Source organism: Neurospora hispaniola (genome assembly GCF_033458365.1).
Source record: "Neurospora hispaniola strain FGSC 10403 chromosome Unknown B0T23scaffold_1, whole genome shotgun sequence".
NCBI lineage: Eukaryota > Fungi > Ascomycota > Sordariomycetes > Sordariales > Sordariaceae > Neurospora > Neurospora hispaniola.
In genome coordinates, this window is record NW_026944406.1 from 2,332,959 (window position 1) to 2,354,307 (window position 21,349).

Consider the following 21,349-nt stretch of genomic DNA (forward strand, 5'->3'; position numbering starts at 1 on the left):
AGGTTTCCTAAACTATTTAGCCTCTTATTTCTAATAAAGTGATATTGTTGTTGTTTCCGAGAAGGCTATAGCCTAATTGAAGTAAAGTATAAGTCCTAATAGTAAATTCGCTAACTTCGCCGATTTTAAAGTATAATTCACTATATTAGTAGATAGGTGTAGTTATAATACGGCTATGAAGGTCCGTATGCTTAAGAATAAAGTTAATAAGGATTTCCGTATTATAATATTTTATTAATATAATACCCCTAATTGTAATAATTAGGAAGGATAGGTAAAATTGTATTATAATTTATTAAAATCCTTTAACGATATTACCTTCTATAATAACGGCGTCTAGGCTAATAATAGTAGTAATAATAGCGATAGTAGCGGTAATAGTAGTAGTAATAGATAGAAGGACCCCGAGGTAATAGAGATCGACCGTATTAAGATGAATGAGATTGACCCCGAAGTCATTTAAGCCTGCTTTATAGCTAAATAGTATATTAAATACAATAAGTCCGGTTATTAGGCCTATAAATACTGTAACTAAATTAATTATAGTAGTAAACCTAAGGTTATTAATAATATTAATATTAATAAGGGTAATAGAATTTAGGGCGGAAATTCTAATTAGTAGAATATTAGAATTATAATAGAATCTGTAGTTCCCCTAAAGGAAATAATTGAGATAGTAATCTCCGAGACTAATAACGTTGCTTAGTAGTAGGGAAATAGCGAACCTTTGGATTAAAATATATTTAAAGGTTTAGCGGGGATTAAAGAAGTAGAAGAGAAGGAAGAACGAATAGTATTATTAAAAATATAAGTATTTAGTAGGTTTTTATTTATTGGAAAGGCGAGCCTTTGTTTATAGAAAGTTTAAATATTTGTAAATAGAATACTACCTTTTTATTTATTTATTTTTAGTGCTCCTAGTATAATAGTAAAATTAATTATATATTATTAATTAATTCCGGCTATATAGGAAAGGCTTTTATTAATAGAATATTTATTAAGAAGGTGTGCTTTGAGATATATAAATTTAATAAAGTAAAACCCTTTTATTTAATAGACAGTAGTCTTAAAGAATAGGTTATATATTATATGGAGATTACTATGCGGATTGGTTATTATAAAGAAATAGTTAGACTTTTCATTATTAATTTAGCGTATAAATATTTTATTATTTTAGGCTAGTTATAGTTGTAGTTATATAACCCGGATGTTAATTAGGTAATTAATAAAGTTATATAGAATAAGGAATATATTAGGAATTATATTAAAGCGTTTAATATAATTAGGATGTTAATAATATTAGTGTTTCTAATTTTAGAATTAGTAGTAGATTTATTATTAGGGAAAGAATTAATAACGGACTTATCCTTAGACGAAGAAAAAAGAGTAATTAAAGTATTAAAGTACTGGGTAGCTGTTAATTCTAAGAAACCCTAAGTAGTAGAATAGGCGTTGGCCGATTGGGCGTTAGTATATTTTATAGAAGTATTAAAGGGGAAATAAGCATTAATAATGGAATTATTAGTATGGCTAGTAATAGTTAGAGAATTCGAAGAACTTTTTAGGTCCGAAAGGAAATTTAATAAAGTTAGAACAATAGTGGAAATTAAGGGAGGCTGCAGAATTTGGAGTATAGTAAGACCGGAATAAATTTAATACGTTTATTTCTATTAATTTGAATCCGTATATATAGGAATAAACCCCCTTAACCCCGAAGATTTTAGTTTAATTAATATTGAGGCTTTTATAATAATTATTAGGATGAAAGGAGTGTATATTAATTTAATAACGTAGGTGGAGTTCGAAGAATTTTAGAAGGAGAGGTTGCGTATCCCTATATTAGCCCTATTAGAGGAAGTATAGAAAGATATTATAATAAGTAAAGGCAAGCTTTATAAGAAGTACTTCGATAACCCTAAGGTTTATAAAATAATCGATATTTGTAAAGTAGAAGTAGTAGGGGAATAGACCTTTGATGTATTCTTCTAATTAGGAGAAATTATTTAAATATTTATAAATTATATTTATAATTTAGGGAAGGAAGTAGAATTAATATTATTAATAAAGGTTAATTATATTTATAGTATTATAGAGGAAAATATATAAAAGTTTATAGAGAAGTCTATTAGGCCGAAGTATACCCTTAAGGAAATTAGGGAATATTTTCTAAATAAATATAAAGATTTATTTAAAGTAGCGAACCTTATAGATATTGAAGTACTATTAGAATATTATTCCTACGATTATAAGATCGAGTTGATATTAGGTAATGAGTTGCTTTATTTTAGGGCGAGGCCTATATTATTTTAAAAATTCAGAATTATTAAATAGTAGTTTAACGATAATTTTATAAAAGGATTTATCCGACCTTCTACTTTTACTATAGTATTACCCGTATTATTTATACGTAAATCGGGTAGGGGTATAAGAATTTATATTAATTATAGGGGGATTAATAATATTTTATTAAAGAACCGATACTCTTTGCCGTTAATTAGAGAAATTTTAGACGTTATTTGTAGGGTAAAATAATTTACGAAGGTAAATATTATTACGGTATTTAATAAATTATATATAATAGAAGGCTACGAATAGTTAATAATTTTTATTATACAATTCGGGTTGTACGAATTGTTAGTATATCCCTTTAGATTATTAAGAGCGCCGGTATTTTTCTAGAATTTTATTAATAATATACTATATAACATCCTAGATATTTATACTACGGTTTACCTTAACAATATTTTAATTTTCTCTAAAATATATAAAAAGTACGTAAAATACGTTCGGGAAGTACTTTAACGCTTAATTAATACCGGACTATAGATTAATATTAATAAGTACGAATTCTATATTTAGTAAACGAAATATTTGGGCCTAATTATTACCCTAGGAGGTATTAAGATGGATTTAGATAAAGTGGAAGCTATTACCCACTGGGAAGCGCTAATATTTAAACGGTAGTTATAGTAATTTTTAGGCTTTGTAAATTTCTACCGCCAGTTTATAATTCAATTCTCTTTAATAGTTAAATTATTCTACGAATTAACAAAGAAGGGTGTAGATTAGTAATAGAAAGCTAGGTATAAAGTAGCGTTTATATTATTAAAGGAAGTATTTATAATAGCCCTAGTATTAAGAATTTACAATTAGGAAAAGCTAATAGTAGTAGAAATTAATACTTCTAATTAATTATCGGACGGGACTTTATTATAAATATACAATAATAGTTAATTTTATCTAATTATTTATTTTTTAACTAAGTATTTAGCCGCCGAATATAATTACGATATTTATAATAAAAAGTTATTTGTAATTGTAAAGGTATTGGAAGAATGGAGGTTAGAATTGGAGGGAGCCGTATAGCCGTTTGAAATTATTATGGATTATAAAAATTTAAAGATTTTTAGTACTATAAAGAGGTTTACGCTTAAGTATATACGTTGGTCGGAATTTCTATTACAATTTAATTTTATAATTAAGTATAAATTAAGCTTAGTTAACGTACGATTAGACGCTTTGAGTAGGAAGTTTGAATACGTCCCTAAGGATGTTTTTAATAATAGATTATAAGTAAGGGAGAAATTGCTAATTAATTTAGACCGTTTTAATAAATTTTTCGATTTTAAGGAGGATAGTATTTATATTAACGTTATATTAGATATTAGGGAACTATTAGTAATTTATACGCTTAAGGGCGAGGGTAAAGGAGATAAGGTAATTTATATTAACAATTTAATATTAAAGTTTTATAGTAATTCTATAATAATAGCCGAGATTATAACGGTAATTAAGGAGGGTAAACGCTAGCCTAAGTATTTTAAAAAGGTTTTGTATATTCCTTTTATAAAATATTATTTTATTAATAGTAGAATAATATTTAAGGATCGGGTGATAATACTACTTAATAACGATAAAGCCTAGTTGGATTTAATTTATAGGATATATACCTTAATATTAGGCGGCTACCTAGGAAGGGATAAAATATTTAATTTAATAAACTGTACGTATTAGTAGTTAGGTTTAATTATAATAATTAATATTTATTATAAAGGTTGCCTTTTTTATTTTAAAGTTAAGTTATTCTGAATAGTATTTGCGGGCTTCTTAAAATTATTATTATTATTCTATATATTATAGCGGAATATTTTAGTAGATTATATAATATTACTACCTAATTTAAAGAGGAATAGGAAGGGAGTAGTTTACTAGTATATAATTATAGTAGTTGATAAATTAATAAAAATAAAGCACTTTATCCCCTACGAAGGATTAACGATTAAAGAATTGGTAGAAAAATTTATCAATTGTATTTATACGCTATACGGTTTGTTAGATACTATTGTATTAAATAGAAGAGTATAATTTGTATTTGCCTTTTGGTAGTAATTTTTAGGAAGGTTGGGTATTAAATTAAAGTTATTTATATTATACTATAAGGAGACGAACGGTTAGATAGAGAGGATTAATATAAAAATAGAATAATATTTTCGAATTTTTATTAATTAGATTTAAAATAATTGGGTAAATTAGTTAGTGTTAGCCGAGTTCTAAGGAAATAATTTTTAATTAGTAATTACGGGAGTATTATTGTTCTTTACTAATTATAAATTTTATCCTTAGATAGGTATTAAACCTTCGAAATTACTACTACCGGACGTATTACTAGAATAATAGTAGTAGATATTTAAAGTTAATAAGATTATAGAATATTTTAAAATAGTTTGGGATAAATTAATTGCGTTATTAAAATAAGTTTAAGACCGATATAAGGTAGCGGTTAATATAAAGAGAATAGACGCTCCTAAATACAAATTAAATAATATAATTATACTTAATATGGAAAATTATATAATAGGCCGGCTAGTAGTAAAATTGTTATTAAAATTCGAGGGCCCTTTCCGCATTATAAAAGTAGATTCCTATTCATTAGAATTATTATTACTAATAAATATAAAAGTTACTTATATAATTAATATTTTAAGGGTTAAACCTTACGTAGAAGGTCTACTAGGGTAGTCAGACTTAATTATAAATATTAAAGCTAATAAGGGGATGGTTATTATTAAAATTAATAATTTCGTTAAGGAGAGACGTTGGGAGTTCGAAGAATTATTAAACTATTAAAAAGTAGGAAGCAATTAATATTATTAGGTAAAATAGATTTATTACCCTCCTAATTGGTAATTAATAATTAATTTGGAAGGTTACTACGAATTAATTTAGGAATTTTATAATATTCGCCTAAAATTGGACCTTCCTTATTTAATTTTTAGAAAGGGATTTAAAATATAGTAAAAGGTAAAGAATATTTAAATACCCCCCGATAATATACTATCATAGTTAGGGCGATTATTACCGGAATTAATTTTAAATTAATTAATAAGGTAAAATAAGAGGTTGAATAGTAAATAAAGAGGGTAAATTAGGGTAAATACGAAAAAGTTAATATAAATTTAGTAAAAAAGAGTTTAGTTCGATTTATTCCGTATACCTTAATCGAATACCTTATAGTATACCCTTTTATAGAGTAACTATTAATAGTACTAAGAAATAGTACGTCTTACGGCGGTTTTATATTTTTTATACCCTGGAATAGCCCTACGTAATTAATATTAGAAGATTAGAAGATAAAAAGGATTTAAGAACGTTAGTAGTATAATAATTAAATATTTAAAGAGAAAAATGAATTATAGTAGGGAATTAAATATACAAATTCTTTAAATTTATATTAATAGTAGTTGCGGGCGTCCTTATAAACCGTTATATTATAGCCGTCCCTATAGTACTTTTAGTAAGGTTAATAATAATAAAAGTTATTAAAGTTCTTTATATACGGTAATTAGGCTAGTTTTTAGTATATAGATAGATTATTAAAAGTAATAATAGTTTTTACAGCGAGAAGGTTGGATTTAGTAATGTTTTGGTTGGTAATCCGCCCTTGAGCGGGAGTCAAAGTACCGGCAGGCATTAAATACCTTCCTATTTTAGTAAGAAATTTTACCGATATTTAATTGAATATAATTATAGGAAGGTTGGGAAGGCCTATTTTGTTAATAATAACGGATTTTTTGGAGAGGAGTTTCGTTTTGGAAGGGGGTAGTATTATAAGTATTACTACTATATTCCTATATATAAATAGGTGCTACACTGCAGTAGTGTAGTTAGTTTGTAGTTGTTTGAGTGTAGTATAGTAGTTACGTATATACGTATTGTAATCCGTATATTAGACCTATATATGCCTTATATAGTTCTTACGCACGTACAGGATTCTCTTCTTATTCCTTGTATAATAATTAAAGTCTTAGTTTAGTGCTTGCTCGCGCCCCGTAACAATATCGGATCCTAAAGGTTATTAAATCTTCTAAATTTAGATTTATACGAATCCAGTAGAATATTTATCTAATATCGATCTTAGTAAAGATTTAAATTTTATTAATACGGGCAAGTATTTCCTTAATTAGTAGTAAGAGATAATAATCCTTTTTTAAGAAAGTATTTAGTTTTTAGTAGTTTATATAAAAGTATAACCTTCTATTAGCTTTGGGTATAAATAGTATAGGGGCCGCCTAGGGCGCCGAATTTACTTTAATAAAGTCTTTTTATAAATTCTCTATAATATACTTCTAGTATTCTTTAAGTTTTTTTAGGGTTATTTTATAGAGATTATTATATTTAAATTCTTCTAGCTTTCTTCCTTCCTCAAAGGAAATTTTATAATTAATATCAATTTTTTTATTTAGAAGGGTATTAGATACGATTTTACTAAATATATTCTAATAAGAGTTATAGCGTTTTAATAATTTCCTATTTACTAATTGCTTAAATTCCTCCTCGTTTAATTCTAAGGGATTTCTTCCTAATTGTAAATTTTTAATTAGACTGTTAATCTTATATAAATTAGTAGATTCCGGCTAATTACTTTATTCAAAATAATAGTCGAAAGTAATTAAATTAACGAAAACTAAATCCTTAGGCCGCTCCTTTACCTATACGAATATTTTCTTCAACTAGTAGGGGCCCTCCGAATTTTTTAAGGGGTAAGGATTCGTTTTTTACAGTTTAAATTTGGGCGGGGTATCCTCGAAGTCGATTTATATTAATTCAGGTCTATTATAGAATTCGTACTCTATTTAATCGATTTCTTATTATTAGGGAGATACGTTAGTAGATTGAAATAATTCACCTTAGTAGATGCTTTTTAGCTTCCAATTATTAAGTATTTTCTTTTTAGTTTTCGGATTCTTTATATTCTCCATTAAAATTTATAATTCTTTAATATAGCGTTAAATAGCTCGGTAATCCTTTTAACGCTAAATATCTTCCTTAAATCTTTATTCCCCTACTTTACAGACTTATACTAGTAAATTGTTATATCGTCGTTTATCTTCTTTAATTATTATAGCTTCCTTCCTTAGGATATTTTACTAGAATAATAGATTATAGTTTAATATTATTTCTTAATTAACCGGAATATTAGTTACTACAAGATAAGGATTTTTATTTTTTAAGTAGAATAGTAAATTTCAACAGTAATCTAATATTATATTATACTTTACTAATTATATCCTACCAATAATTATATCTCTTTTTAGATTAGGGAGTATAATAACCTATTGATTTAGGAATTAGAATTTATCGATATATAAGGTTGCGTAGAATATTAAATTATTAATATCGGGGGAGGATTTCTTATATAGGAATATATATCTTAAGGTAAAATTATTATATATTAGTATATTTAATCTTTTAATAATTTTTTATACGAATAATAAATTTATAATTAAAGAAATATTAATTCTAATATTTATTAGGGTAGAATAAATTATTATTAATAAACTATTATAAGCTATAGTATATAGAATTAAAAAGGAGGTACTACTCCCTCTTAAGTATTATTTTAAATTAAAATTAATTAATCTAATTATTAATAAATTATATTCAGTAGATACTTCTTTTAAATAGGAGACTTTACTTAAGGGCTTTAATTTCCCTAATCCTTATTAATTCCGATCATTTTTTTATTCGAATTATAGGGGTCTTTTTCTATAGATTCTTCAATTTCAATAGCCGAATCTCCCTAAATTTAATTAGCAATCTCTATAATACGAGTATTTAAGGTACGGTCGTACTTATTCTTCTTAGGGTAAGCCGTAGATAGATAATTTAGTTTTTTATAAGTAAAGTAAAGATTGAATCGATATAGGCGTTTTAATTCCTTATTAGAGGGTTATTTAACGAATAAACTATTTTAAAGTTTGCCGAAATTAGTAATTGTTTTTTTTTTATTCATAACTTTTATTATAGTATAACGAGACGAACTAAAGGAAATAGAAGTATTATTAGGAGTAGTACTAAATTTATTCTTATTTATACGCCTATTTTCGTTTAATAATTAAAGGAATTTATAATACTATTCAAAATTAATTTCGGAGAGATAAGTAGTCTCGGCCAATCTTTATAAATAGGGTATAAAGCAACGACGCATCTCGAACTTCTATTATTCCTTCGAATAATAATATTAACCGGCTAAACGGATAAATTTAACTTTAAAATCCTTAAAAGCCTCAGTAATCTTTATATAAAGTATCTAGAATTTATATATAGCCTTTTTATAAGTATTATAGTCGTGGTATACTTCCTATAAGTGTTCTAGCAATTATTTATAGGTATAGAAATAGTTAGGGTAAATTTTATTTAAGAAGGGTAATATATTATTAATTATATTACCGCTTAAATAATTAAAGATTTCTCTAAATTTAATTTTATTGTCGTTATAATAGTCGGCGTTAATACGAAGTTTATTCTCCATTTGGTAGTATTAAATATTGAAAATAACCTTATCTTTTGAAGGGTCGTTAAAGAAATGTAGTATATTTATTTTAGCTAATTTCTTTCTACTTAAAGAAGAGGGGGTTTAAGAAATAGGGGTATTACTATATCTTTGGGCACGGAAGTTAGGGTTGCGGTATTTGGGTATCTTCTTATTACCGTATTTATATTTATTATTAGAATTTAATTCGGGGTTAGAGGAGGGGGGGTTTCCGCCGGTAGTAATAAAGCGGGTATTTTTTAAATAGTTTATTCTAACTATATACGAATAACTTTGTTCTAAATAACTATTACTATTTCTATTATTACTATAAAAGCGACCGTTATTACAATAGTCGTTATTTTTAATAGAATTAAAGATTCTATCTTCTTTATTACCTAAGGCAATACAGGGAGAGATAGTGGTTTTATAATATAGATGTGTTTTGGGATGTAGGTTATTAAATTCGGTATAGGCTTCGGTTAATTCGGCTTTTAATTCGCTTTAATATAAAATAGTTATGCTTATAGAGGTATAGGACTTCTATACCTTATATTCGTATTCTTTAATCTTGCTTTTAAGTAACTTTTTTATACGAGTGTATTTTAAATTCCACTAATCCTCCTTCTACTAAATTAAATTCAAAGTAATTTCGCGAACTACAGCCTTATAAGTAGAAATATAAACTTCGGCCTTATTTTTATTAAATTAATTACCTAACTAATCATCGGCCCTCTTTTATAGTTATATAGCGGTATCAGGTTTCGTAGCTTTAAAATAATCAATCTCCTTCTAAATATTATCTAATTACACTTATAATTCCGCTGCCCTCTAACTTATATAAATAGCCTATTTATTAACTATCTTAAAACTAGCTTCCGTACTATAGGCTAAATTACGGAGGTAAAGAATAATACCTACGAATACTTCTAATATTAAGAATCTAGAACGTACCTTAATTTAAAGATTTATAGGATCCTTATTCTAAGTTCGCTTGAAGGTGTATATATCTATAGAACCCTTGAAGGATTTAAATTAAGAAGCCTTACTAATAATAGTAATAAGTTTAAAATAGATTATACTATCCTTTTAGTATTTGAAGGTATTACTAAACTAAATAATTTTAATTATTACGTTAATTTAAAGATTTTTTAAGATTTCTACTAAGATTGGTTCGGAAATGTCACGGCACTATATAATATAGTTCCGTCCTTCTCAGCGTTCCACTACCGTAACTAAACCGTCTTTTAGTCAACTCTATCGAATTTCTACTTAGTTTATATATATAGTCTAGGAGCAGAATTTTCGCTACTCTCTTCTAATCTTCTCCTCTTCGTACAATATTACATCTTCTCCAAATTCTTCCTAATCGGCATTATAATAGTATATTGTACCTTTTCTATTAAATTAACGGCCCAATAACCTCCTTATTATTTTACTTTAATTTACTTTAAAATTAGTACCGACTTCTCCTAATCCCCCAATCCCAACCCTATTACGCTATATATACAATTTAATTACATTTCGCCAAAACTCCCCCTCAAAAAACGCCCTAAATTAATAATTTTACTTTTATTATTACATTCTATTACTATTATACTATATACCCCAATTACTTACAATACTTTACTTCCTTTTCTTTATATAATATACTACCAACATTCCATTACCGAAACCCCCGCACTAAATTATAAGCGACTCTATAAATTTATTAAGCGCGCTTACCCCTAGCTCTAACGCTATACCTACCCGCGAAACTACTACTCGAATTCTCTTCCGCCCGGATACTCTCCCCTTTATTTATAAAATAATTAAAAGCCTATAAGAAGACCTCTCTAATTTCGCTTCTACTTTAGAAGCGGACCCCAACGTCCTTACTTAACTCTAACTTTATTTTACTACTATTAAAAATTATTTCGGCCGGATTTATAATAAATTTTATATTACTTAATAGGAGGCTTTAAACGCTTAGTAAATAATTAATTAGGTTTAATAGGCTACTACCTAGAACCTCTCTATAGCCTCTTAAATATAGTAAAATTTCGTTAAGGTTATAGCTGAGGCCGCTACTATAATTATATAGGTTTAATAAGTATAGTAGTAGTTCGCTATAACTAAAGACCGGGCTTAGTAATAGAATACTAATATAATAGTAATACTAATTATAATTATTCTAATTATCGGTATTACCCGTCTATATAATACCGAACCCCCCGTATTTAACAGCGCTAAAATATTCCTATTTAAATACTAAGAAGAATATATTAATTAATAATCCTAATTAATTATTAAATTAATATTCGACCTCGCTATATACCTAACCCCAGCTAACCGTATCCTTTATATTTTTTAACGCCTTTCCAACGATATTTATACGTATATTCGGGCTAAAATCGATATTATTACCCTTAACCTTTATAATACTTCGGCTTAACCAACTAAACTCTTTAATTTCTAGGATATCCTTATTTACCTCGACCCTTATTATATTATTTTAAATATTTATACTAAAGTAGTACGGGAAATAAACTATTTTAAATAAAGTAATACCCCCTTCGCTAATTTTATTACTACTTTTATTAAATTAGTTAATTAGTACGAATTTAACGGATAGCGTTATATTAATACTTTTAAATCTAAAATTAATAGCGCCCTTTAAAACGCTTTAATTAGTATTATTGCGCGATTAACGGTTAATAATTTTAATATATAAATTAAACTCCTCCGGGTTTTAATTAATAATATTAATAATTACTACTACTAAAATAATAATTCTTCGGCCCCGTCCTATCTATTACCCCTAACTAGTAATATTAGCAATCCTATAATCTTTAATAAGGTTAGCGCCCCCTAGAAGGAATTAATTTCCTAAATTGAAAAAGACCACCGCTGGAAGTTTAACCTATATATATATTACAACGCCCCTAATTATTATACAATAGCTTATATAGTAAAGGTTAAATTAAAGCCCGTTAGCTTCGCCGCCGCTTTAATACTTCTTTGGAACGTAGGAAAAACTTAACCTCTAGTATAAATTATTATTAGAAGTGAAATTCGAGGAAATTAGAGGACTTATATTTATATTCTATAGGACCTAATATTAATTTCTCTTTTTCGAACTCCCTTCGTTTCAATATTAATTCGTTAATCCTTTACTCTACTATAATTAATTCTAATTATTTCCCAATAGGTTTTATTAATTCCTTATTTACGTACTATTATAATATTTTTATTACGCTATTCCTTTAATTATATACCCTTTATTTAACTAATAGCCGGAAGGGCAGTAAAATTTTATATATTTATATCCTATCCTACTCTTTAAATTCGTTTATAGACCGTTTAGCCCTATTCGTATAGTTATTCAACGGCCCAAATATAATCCTCAACCTCTTTTAACTATAAAAATATAATTTAAAAATTAACTAATTTAATAACTCTATAAAACTCCCAAGTTTTACTACTATTAAAATTCCAGCCTCTATTAAACTTAATTAATAGGTATTTAAAAGCGTTCCCCTTAGTCCTAGCCCAATTAGAATTAACCCCCTAATTACTATACTAATTATTAAGCCTACCCCCCGGAATAGGTCTAAGCTTATTATAAAATTTAAAGCGTCCTACCGCCATTCTACAATAGTAGGGAAATTACAATTATTAGCGAATATACGCCCGAACGGTTATATCTAGCCTTAGGATGCTTCTATCCGGATATTTTCCACCCTTAATTTTATTTTTATATATAAAGAGCCCAATATTAAAATTTATAGGTATACGCCGGATTAATTCTATTACTTTACTAAACCCTTAATATTAGGACCCCCCAGTACTATAAATAATACTTAGGCGTCTAATAATCTAGTTAACCCTAATTAATTTCTCTATAATTTTAATAATATTATATTTTAAATAGTCTTTTAGGGTTAACCTACTAAATAGCCCCTCTCCTAACCGATTATTAATTATAAGAATTAGGTAGTAGAAAGGCTATAATTTAAAGCCGTTTTAATAAAGGATATTTAAAAGTATATTAATAGTAAATTACCGCCGACTTAATAGGAAATCTTTAATACCCTCCCAAACTATCTTCGGCTAAAGTAGAAGGCCTTCAATTTTAATATTATTAAAATAATATTACTCTACCGCCTTTTTAACTATAAAATTAATTTAATCCCCGGTTAGAACCCCCCTTATTACCACCTACAGCCTATATTCTAAGAAGAATTCCGCGTTATCTATAAATATTTAAATAATTATTTTATTACCAACTTTATTCGCCTAAATTCTTTATTAGCGGCCGCTCTAATCCTATTTATTAAAAAACCTAGTAGGGGCATTTATATTTATATTAATTATAAGAGTTTAAATAATATTACTATTAAGAATAAATATTCTATCCTCCTTATTAAAGAAACTATTAATGCCCTCCGGAAGGTAAAATAATTTAATAAATTTAATATTATAGCGGCCTTTAATTAACTATAAATTACTCCTGGGGATAAGTAGAAGACTATATTTATTATTAAATTCGGCCTCTTCGAATACTTTATAACGAACTTCGGTATAACGGGCGTATCCGCTTCTTTCTAATACTATATTAATTATATTTTATTTAACGTTTTTAATAAATATATTATAATTTACTTTAATAATATATTTATTTATAGCGAGATTAAAATAGAATATAAATATTACTTCGAGGATATTATTTTACAATTTTATAAAACGGGCCTTATAATCGATATTTGGAAGTACGAATTCTATAAGTACGAAATTAAGTATTTAAACCTAATTATCTTCCGGGACGGCCTTTATATAGACCCGGAAAAGGTTAATACTATATTGAATTAGAGCGTTCCCGAAATGCTAAAGGACTTTTAATATTTTATCGGTTTTATAAATTTCTACTACCGCTTTATTAAGGGTTTTTTAAAGATTGTCCAACCCTTAACCGTACTAATATCTAAAGATAAGTAGACTTTGCCTATACCCTTAACTACTATAACTACATTCGAATAATTAAAAGTCGCCTTCATTTTAACGCCGGTCCTCGCTTACTATAACCCTAATCGGAAAATTATTATTAAAGTAAACGTATTAAATTAGGCCTTTAAAAGTATTTTATCATAGGTCGATAAGGAAGGGAAATACTATTTTATTACCTTTTTTTTATTAAAGTACTCCCTGGCAAAATATAATTATAAGATTTATAATAAGAAGTTATTCGTTATTATTAAAACCTTTAAAGAATAGCGCTCCGAATTCTAAAGTATAAAAGAACCGGTCGAAATTATTATAAATTATAAAAATTTATAATACTTCACTTTTATAAAGCTCCTTAATTAATGGTAGGTATAATAGTCCGAATTCTTTAACAATTTCCGCTTTTAAATTATTTACCGCCCGGGTACCTACGCTATAATCCTAAATATACTATCCCGCCTCCCCGGCAATATTCTAATTAATAAATAGAATATTAGTAATGACTAAGTTGCTAACTATATATATATGCTTTTACTTAAGGAAAATTAAATTGAAGAATTGGACCTTAATAAAATTAAAATAATATTAGTAAAATTATTCGTCCTCGACGCTAAATCCCTTATTAATAATTATATTAATATAATTTATTTCGCCTCCCTAAAGTCCTTAGTAACCTTTATAATACTTTAAAACCCCGATTGTAAAACCTTCCTAAAATAATTACAAAAGATTATTAATATAATTATAACTAATTATATAATAGCTAATAGTAGGATTTTAATTAATAATAGGATTTTTATTCCCCCCTATTCCGAAATTAAGCTTTAAATCTTATAATATATTTATAGTTTAACCCCGAGCGGCTACCTTAAATAATTTAAAATTTATAATTTTATTTAATAAATTTATATTTAATCGAACCTTTCTTATAATATAACTATTTTTGTTTAAGGTTATTACTTTTATACTAGGATTAAAAATTCTTATTTCGTATTACTTAACCTCTTTAAATTATTACCGGTCCCCTTTTACAATTAGTCTAATATTTCTATTAATTTTATTAGCCCCTTCCTAAAAATAAAATTAGGTAGTTATATTTATATTTATATTATAATCGTTATTAATAAACTAACGAAAATATATTATTATATTACTATTTATAATTTATTAATTAAGGAAACTGTAGCCACTTTCCTTCGCGAAATTTACCGCCTCTACGGCACACTAGACTCTATTATTTCTAATTATAATATTTAATTCGTCGCCGCCTTCTAATAGGAGTTCTATTATTTATTTAGCATTAAATAAAGGTTATCCTCCTCCGCCTACCCCGAAACGGACGGTTAAACGGAGATTATTAATATTTATATCGAATAGTACCTCCGTACCTTCTACTCCTATTACTAAGACAATTGGCTATAGTAGCTCCCCTTTATTAAATTTATAATTAATAATTACATTTTTAAAACTACCAGCCTCTTATTATTCTTTATTAATTATAAATAGTACCCAAGGATAAATACCAAACCCCTTAATTATTAAACCAACTTTATATTAGTAGTATAATACTAAGAATTCTTCAATATATATAATATTAAAAAATAGGTCGATAGAGTTACTTCTAGAGTTCGGCTATTTATAGAGGAGGCCTAGGAATACTACTATTATTATACTAATTTATATTAATTTAACGCCCCCTATTATATTATAAATAATAAAGTTTAGGTAAATATATAATACTAGAACTAAGGCTACCCAACCTCTAAACTCTCTAATAAATAAACGGGCCCTTTTACTATTAAGAAGGTATATTACCGGGCTATTACTATTACTATAGATCCCTCGTATAAAGTCTTTCTAATTTTTTATACTTCCCTTATCCGCTTTTACTAAAAAAGCCTCTTAAATTAAACTATATTTAATAAAGCCCTAAATTAATAGGCCTATAGCGTTATTACTTCGCTAATTAACTTTAGGAAGGAAAAATAATACTTTAAATATATTCTAAATTTATAATAGGATAAGAATAGTAATTTTAAATACTAGATTAAATAGCTAAAACCCTACTACCCCGATTAACAACCTATTAAAAACTTTTAAGTAAATACTAACAATATTAAAAATTTCTATATTAAGAACCTAGGGAAATCTAGCCCCCAATTATATAAGGACGGTACCGAAATACCTATTCGTTGTAGGAACGTTAGGTTAGTAGTTAATATACTACTAAAGTAATTACTACTATAAATTACCCCTTCCCACTCTTAACCGAACTAGGTAATTGGAATAGTTATACTTAATTCTAAGTATCTAGCAAAATTTTTACGGTTTTTTTTCTTTACAATTACTTTATAACGGTTTTATAGTTTTTACAATTTTAAAAATATAAGACTACTTTATTTAGCATATTTAATAATGAATCGCTACGGCTATACCGCCTTTTTTATTATATTATTTAAATATTCTACTATAATTACCCTAGCCAATTACACCCCTAGAATATTAATAAAGAATTTAATTTCTAATTTCAGCAACATAGTACTTTCGATGCGGGGACGCTAGTATACTACAAATAAGGCAGCTACTTTATATCTCAATCTAATTTAAATAATTAAATATAATTTAATTAATAAACTCCTTAATATTTTTAGGAATTATATCCTTAACGCCGGTAATTATACGAAATACTTTAATTTCAATACTAGAATAGAATTAAAACTTCGCCAGGGTCTACTATATATAGCCAATATCTCCCTCTATAAAACGGGGCTTAATATTTTCGGCTTAAATATAGCGTTTAATTATAAGTATATTAAAAGCGGGGTGAGGACCGCCGATAATTGTAAGTATATTATAATATAAGTTAATAGTAGTATAAATATCGGTATACTAATATAATGTTAGTAATTTATTTAAATACCCTTATTAATACCTTATTAATATAATATTACTTACAATTTTCTTAGTAGCCTTTTTAGTACTAATAAATTTCTAATTATTATAGACGTCCTCTTTAATTATTATAAAGTTTTTAAGAAGTTTCTACGTTTTAATAGCGATATTTATACGAATAGCTTCGTTTTAAATAAATTTATTATCCTCCTTCTCCTAAAAAGAGGTAGTCTAAATAATTAGAATAGTAGTATTAGAAGTATTTTTAATTATTAATAGAACGGCCTTATTTCGTTAATAAAGCCTTAGACTTAGGATTTTTAAGAATATTTATAGGATTATAATTATCTTTAAGTATATAATAACGGTAATACTTCTTCTTCTTCCCTATAGGAAGAAGGTAAGGGATCTTTAACGGGGTAGTACTATTAATTTTAATATTTAAATTATAATAACGAAGGTAGGGTATATAGCCGAATTTAGGTACGAGGGTTAATATTGCGATTTTGTAGGAGGCGGCACGTTCTTCGGCTATTTTAATAATATAATATATATTTCTTTCTAAGATTTTCTTTACTTATAATAATAGTAGGAAAATAATAGTAAAATAAAAATAAGGTATAAGTATTTCGTTAGTAATACGCTATTATAGAAGAAAATAATAATATATTATTATTAAGAAAAAAAAGGAAGGAGTAAGAGTAGGAGGAAGGAACGAGAGAAGAAGTAAGGGAAATATATAATATACAATATTTATATTATTAAAACCGAATTAGAATTAGTATAACGCTATTTCTATTACCGAAGGTAATAGCCTTTCGGTAGGTAGTATATAGCCGGTAATATATCTTAGCGAGTATAAGCGTATAGTAATACTATTATAGTAAAGGAATAGGGAATTTATAGTACTTTTATTTTATTTGCAATTGAGGTTAATTGCGTTTTGAGGCCGGGGGTACTATTACGGTACTATATAATATAGTCCCGTCCCTTTCGGCGTTCCGCTACTACAACTAAACCGTCCTTTAATTAACTCTATCGAATCTCTACTTAGTTCATATATATAGTCTAAGAGTAGAGTTTTTACTGCTCTCTTCTAATCTTCTCCTCTTCGTACAATATTACGTCTTCTCCAAGTTCTTCCTGGTCGGCATCGTGATAGGAAATTTTAGAATAGATATTTCTTATATATATAGCTTTAAATTCGTTTATTATTATAGGTTCTTCGGAAATAGATCTGATATCCTTATTTTTTCTATTTATTATAGTAATTTTAATATTCTCTATACCCGGGGAGGGTATTAAGGAGATAACTACTATAACTTCTAACAATATACAGTAGGCCAAAATCTTATTATTCTAATTACAATAATAATAGAAGATAGATTATATATTATTAATAAAGTAAATATTATAGAAGCGAACGTTAAGGGATTAATAGGGCTATTTTCCCTTATTATTCTTAGGGGTTTTAGGGGGAGGCGACTAACAATCGCCGACCGGTCCGCCAAGGTCGGTCTCATTTTTAGTATCTTTATAGTAGGAATTTTTATAAGAGTTACTATTATTATTATATAATAAATTAGAAGGGGGTTTAAATAAATAGCCCTTCTTCTTACTAAGAGGAGAATGCACTATATTGTTAGGGGGGGTTGGATTTGTACGATTCGTATACTGTTGGGTGGGGTTGTCGAAATTATTAGATTGAAATCGGGATATATACGAACCTCGCTATACTATAGGATACGTACGTAGTAGGATTGTAAATAAGGGGTGGAATATTTTATAATATCCCTATTGTAGTAGTTAATTTTATTAAAGTATAATAGTACAATTCTAGGCATAAATAAGGCTAGGCTAAAGAAGCCGATTTAAATAAGTTAATAAAGTTAAAAAGTAGAAGAAAGGAAGTAGCCGAAGGCTGGTAGAAACGTTTTGGGTTTAAATGCCGGGTGTGTGTTTCTACTATACCTAACCGCTTTAGAAGGGTGCGATAAGGCGCCTGATAAGGCGTGCGCGATCGCATAGGTCTGGTCTGCACGTGATGGGGTATGGCATCTGCCAGTGCTATAATATAACTTATCCCTATCCTCCTTATCCTTCTCCCTCTTATTAAGTATATCCTCTTTATAATTTAGTATATACCTATCCTTTAACTACTCCTTCTTCCAATTATTAAAATAAATTCTCTATATAATCTTACCCTTACTATTAACCGAATTTTTAATCTAATTATTGTAAACCTACTTTTAAATTTTTTTATTATATAATTTAACAGTTATAAATTACTTCTTCTCTTTAATTAACTACTCTCGTTACTACCTCTTAATAGTATATTAATTAAAATCCTCCTTTAAAAGACTTAATACTTTACCCTCCTTTAGCACTTTATATACCCGTCTCCTTATTTTACGGTTGAGGTTAATTACTTTCTTTCGGTTTTAATGGTTATACTCTTATATAATATTATATATTAATAACGCTTTATAAATTACAATTTCAGTAGCGTAATAACGGGTACGCGTTGGCGAGCTAAATGTATAGTAATATTTATCTTTAATATAAGTGATAATTTTAGTAGCTTTTTAAAAGCGGTCTTCTTTGGAGAATAATAAGAGTAAGGTGGGGTTAGTTTTTTTAAGTTACTTTGCTCGGATTTATATTAAAATTTTCGTATAATTAATTAATTATATATTAATATTAAAAAATCTATTAAAAATATTATACCCGGTTATATTACTATTAAGGATATACTAAAGTATTGGGGATACTATAGTTAATAGGAATACGAGACGAGGGTATAGGGGGGGAAGCGAACTTCAAATTCTCTAATAAATATAGCGCGAATAAAACTAAATTCTCTATATTAAACGAATTGCTGTAATACCTTTTAATAATAAACTTTAAAGAATAAGAATACCCCAACGTCAAACGACTATATTATATAGGTTAAATAGGAAGGCAATACTATTAATATAATATTAAAAATATTAATATACTCTTTAACTTCTATATTGTAGTAATTATTAAACCTATCGATAATTAATAGATAGTAGACTAATCGGTATAGCCTTCTCAACCCTACTCCATTATTTAAATTATTAAATTTCCTACTAATATAATTAACCCTATACTAATTATACTTAAACTAATTTTAAAAAGAGAACCCTTTATTTCCTAGTTTATAACTATCTTCCTCCCTCAATTTTATAAATATTAAAGACGAATAGAAGGAATGTTAATTAAAATACTTTAATTAATTAAATATAAGGTCGGCATTCGAAAAACTAATCGGCGATTTAGTAAACCGGATAGTATTATTAAGGTTATTAATAATAAAGTCCTTTATTAAATCTATCTTAAATATTATATAAATAGGGATAATTTTACTAATTAAATTTATGCTAATTATATGGGTAACTGACTTTTAATTAGTAATATTATTAATTTCTAATTATAATAAATAGTAAGTATTTACCCCTATATAAATTTACTAATAAAGTAATATACTAACTTACCCTTTACTTTACTAAATCCCTAAATATAATTACCCTTATACGCCCGCCTACTACGTAACCGAATTTTACCCCTATTTTATTATAATTCTAAATATTACCCCCAATAATATTATACTTCTTAATTATAGCCTTATAATTATCGAACTACTTATTAATAGAATCTCCATTCAATTCCTAAAACTTCCTTTTAATATTAATAGCATAGTAAATCGTAGTCTTTAACTCTAAATAATCTTTAAGGAAGTTCACTAACCATATCGTATTATAAATCTCTAGAACGCTCCGTAAAAATTATAATTAATTTACTACGCCGATAACTATTTAATATAACGTAGGGAATTGTCCCTAGAAGTAAAATATTACGTATAATATAATAGTATCCTCTTCGGCGGCTATTAATATACGGGGGTAACCTTTTAATTATAATGAAATAATTAATTTACAATATTTAATTAGCAATTTAATATAGCGAAAGATAAATATACGGGATTCCCTAATAATAATAATAATCTCCCTAATAGTCGGCGGTTTATATAATATTCTAAAACGCTTATTAAAATATTTAATACAATTACAGGTAATTAAATATATACGGGCGCTACGGTAGCCAGCGGGCACTTCCCTTATTTTAGTAAAATATTTATTAAAATTTATTACGTAATAATAGGTTAACTTCTATTAATTTATAGATATATATAGACTATTTACTTTTATAGTTTTAAAATATAGAGTACGAGTTGGCGGTTAGAAATAGCGAGTTTGAGTGTGGTTGTGTTGCCGGTGTGTACGATGTCAAAAAGTGGTTTTGCGCAGCGTTAATAGCCGATTGTGCATGGTACCGATCGGCGCTTGTCCTAGATTAAACGGTTGTCCCACAGAAAATTTCCCCCCTCTTTTATGAGAGGGGGTTGGCAAAAGACTCCACTGCTAACCCCCAAGTATGCAGTTCAATTCAGCCCCGCCGTGGCTTCCCCCCTAAGATACGTAGTGTGTGTTTATTTGGTCAACATGTTGTAGCTGGAACTCGCTCATATTCCCACATGTCCCTCCGCGTCGTCTTTCAGCAAGTTACGGTTTCTCTCCAAGGTCAAGTCGAGAAGAGAGAAATTTTCTGGCACATTGATTTGCATTCTGTAGTAACTAT